General features: G+C 42.5%; 1 pseudogene; it reads left to right on the forward strand.

Moving 5' to 3' along the window:
* The first annotated feature begins 921 nt into the window (after nt 1-921).
* LOC123937581 lies at nt 922-2,195 on the forward strand (annotated as a pseudogene).
* The last annotated feature ends 1,705 nt before the right edge of the window (nt 2,196-3,900 follow it).

Consider the following 3,900-nt stretch of genomic DNA (forward strand, 5'->3'; position numbering starts at 1 on the left):
TAGTTGTCTAAAGTTTGTTTTTTCTTGAATAATTAATTTCTAATAATCTAATCAATGCAAAGAATTTGTTTCTGCTTTGTTTTTTTCTGCTGACTTTCACACATAAGTTTGCTTTGTTTCTCATATGGTTAGTAGTTCTTTATAGTGAGCAACTCATTTTCCATGAAAAAATTATTTGTGGGAATTTGTGTTACTCCAGAGAGAATTTGCCTTAGCTTCTGGCAGGAAATAGTAAACTCCAGTGTTTCATTGAATAGAAGACGCTGTTGCTAGTAGGATGCATTTTGATTTTACAGATGTTTAAATCCAATAATAATAATAATAATAATAATAACAATAATAACCATAGATTTGATGCAATTTAATAAATTAATGACTAGAATTTGTATAGACAATAAAAATCCATGAACTTAGCCTCCAAATTCATGCTGGCTTAAGGTTACTACTTCTTCATGGCATTTCCTTCTGTGCTCCCACTCTCAAACACAAGAGTAAATTCCTATAGTCCTCAGGAATGTGAGGGGATTTTCTTCTTTTTCACCCTCAGAAAGAGGGTATATATATCATTTGGGTCCTCTTTTGGAGGGGTCTTCCATTAGACTGACCACCTTGGGAGAACTTTTACTTAGAAGATAACTGAACTGTAATTCAAGATGGCAGGAAATATACACAATTGTCCCAAATTCCCAGGAAAAAATACAGGCAAGCAAGCAAATGAATAAAAGCTAGCTAGCTAGCTATATACAGTCAAGAGAACAAAAAGGACAATGACTTTAAAACACTTTGGAAGACAGCAAATATAATTAAGGGTATTTACTGATTTAAAAAAAAAATTTAAAAAACAGGTGCATTACCCTACAGGCTCCCAAATGCATGCTTGACAGCCCCTACCCTGTCAGAGCACAACATTGCCAGGTGCAGATGGCCCCCAACTCTGTGGCTGCCAAGACCCTAACTGAGGGGCCAACCCCATGAACGTTTACCTGGCACAAGGTGGCGTAGCACACCAGGTGTGATGGCTCATGATCCACCAGAGAGTGTACAAAATCAGCATGCTCAGCCCCAGGCACTCTGGGGGAGTACCCCCACCATGAGCCACAATACAGGGCAGGATGCCACAGATCCCTCTGTAGCCTTCCACATATCAACAAGGTCGTTGTGAAGAAGTATCTGAACTCTCTCCTAGTTTGGAGGACTGTTCTGGAGCAGCCCAGTGCTGGGCCTACTAAAAAGGAAGAGCTAACCAATGAGTTCTGGCAGTTACAGACCATGGTGGGGAAGAAGGGCTCATGAAGGCCAATCATGTCTTCCTCTTAGGGCACCTACTCCACATCCTATTGCTGGACGTAGCTGCCTGGTTCACTCTGGGACCTCCTTCCTGATTTTTCTCCTCTGTATGCACTATTTAGCACAGTTCAGGCCCAGACTGGCTGGCTGCCGCAATGACTCTGGGCATCTGTCATTCTTCAGCGTCTTTACATGGAACCACTGGCTACATCATTTTGTGATTTGCCACGTAAAGACAACCCCTGGCAGTTAGTGGGACTGCATGCACCTTCAGCACACCTCGACACCAAGTGCTTCTGCAAAGACCCAGATATCAATATGCAGCCCTTCTTCTTTGCCTTGGGGGAGATCCTCTCTGGAGAGCTTGGGACATGGAAGAAAAATTACATGCTTGACAACCACCAGCACAAATACTTCTTCCCAACTGAGCCTCCAGCCTTGTTGCCTCTCTACTTCCACTGGCAGATTTTCTATTTCATTATCCGGCAGAAAAATTGGGTGGACTTACCAGAATGATGACTTTCTATACCAGTGTCTTCCTCATTTAGGTGGTATTCTTTGGACTAAAAGGCTTTCTGGCCTTTTCTTCATGGTCAGTTTCCTAGAGACCAACTGGTTTGTATGGGTGACACAGATGAAGCACATCCCCATGTACAATGATCATAACTGGACAGTGGACTGGGGCTCCATCTGGCTCCCAGAACATGCAATGTCTACATGTCTGCCTTCAGGGACTAACTTAGTGGACATCTCAAATTCCAAATTTTCCCCACAATGCCTTGATACAGTTATCACAAAGTGGCTTCCCTGATGCAGTCCCTGTGTGCCATCATGACATAAAGTCCTAGTCCAAGCCCCTGCTCTCAGCCTTCACCCACATTATCTATTCACTGAACGAGTCTGGCTAGATGCTTATCTTTGCCAATAACAACATGCCCTCATCTGAAAGAGGAGCCTCTAGAGCCAAAGCAGAAGGATCTTGCAGGAAAAATACCACCGCAATTCCAATATTCAGAGAGGGTGGGTTTGGGGAAGTAAATATTCTGACTCAAACCCTTCCCCCTTTGTCTTCAACTCACAGATGTAAGACTCCAAAGCAGGGTTTTGAGGGAGTGAAACATGAAAGTCCCTCCTCCCCCACCCAAAGGAAGGAAGGAGCTGTTGCAGCACAGATGTGTCAGTTTTGTTGTTTCCTTTTTCTAGTTTGGCAGGTGCAGACGGTTGTTGGCAAAGGAGTCGGGTTTGTTAGAAGAATATGGAATATCTACTAAGCCCGAATCAGAAAGAGATGTAGCACTAAAATTCCACTCCACTCGGGTAAGGGGTGAGCCCCTCTCTGGTCCACTTCTCAGTGCCTTCTCAGTCATCACTTGCAAATCTCAGAGGTTCACAGGCTGGTAGGGGATAGAGTAGCTTAACCTCTTGAAAAAGGAGCTCAGCCAGCCCAATATCTAGGGCTAGGTATGACCTATATCTGCCTGAGTCTCCCAAAGAAGCTATTTTTCCACTTTCAGAATTGAAGTGTTCTGCTTCTGTTGGCTTCCTCATTCAAAAATTATTGCTGATCACAATGTTCACAATAGCCAAACTATGGAAAGAACCTAGATGTCCATCAACAGATGAATGGATAAAGAAGATGTGGTATATATACACAATGGAATACTATGCAGCCATCAAAAGAAATGAAATCTTGCCATTTGCAATGATGTGGATGGAACATGCTTAGCGAAGTAAGCCAATCAGAGAACGACAACTATCATATGATCTCCCTGATATGAGGAAGTGGAGATGCAACATGGGGGGGTTAGGAGGGTAGGAAAGAATAAATGAAACAAGATGGAGCGAGGGAGAAAAACCATAAGTGATTCTTAATCTCACAAAACAAACTGAGGGTGACCGGGGGGAGGGGAGTAGGGAGAGGGTGGTAGGGTTATGGACATTGGGGAGGGTATGCGATATGGTGAGTGCTGTGAAGTGTGTAAACCTGGTGATTCACAGACCTGTACCCCTAGGGTAATAATGCATTATATGTTTATAAAAAAAAATTAAAAAAAAAAAGAATTAGTGCTGATCACTCCCCATCCCTCTATTCCCTGCTACTTAATGTCTAGGTATGATGCACCAAACTATCAAGTCATCTGACTTTGGGCCGAGGTTGCCCAATCTGAGCAAACCCAGTGAGGCTTATTGAGCCAATTCCAGGTCCTCAAAGCACCTCAACCACTGTGGTCTTATCTTCTCAGCCTCGACCTGTGTGGTCTCACATGGCTACAAAAGGACAGACCACTGACAAAAGGCTCACTGTTATAATGGTGATATAACTGATCTCAAATCCAGACATTGACAGATGAGAGGTAAAGTCATATCTAGTCATATAGTTTATGGCAAAACTAACATTGGAACTAACTTTCCAAAAACACCAATTTCCATGTTTATCTTTGCTATTTCATTTTCCTCCCATCTGGTGTAAGGTAGTTACCTTAATTAGCCCCAATATCAGCATCCTTTTTGTGTATGCCAATTTCGCTACCACATCCCAATGAAGTAAAGTTTAAAAATACAGTTAATTTTTACCAAAAAGACACACAAAAAATAAAAATAAACAAATAAATA

Source organism: Meles meles, chromosome 2, assembly GCF_922984935.1.
Source record: "Meles meles chromosome 2, mMelMel3.1 paternal haplotype, whole genome shotgun sequence".
Lineage (NCBI taxonomy): Eukaryota > Metazoa > Chordata > Mammalia > Carnivora > Mustelidae > Meles > Meles meles.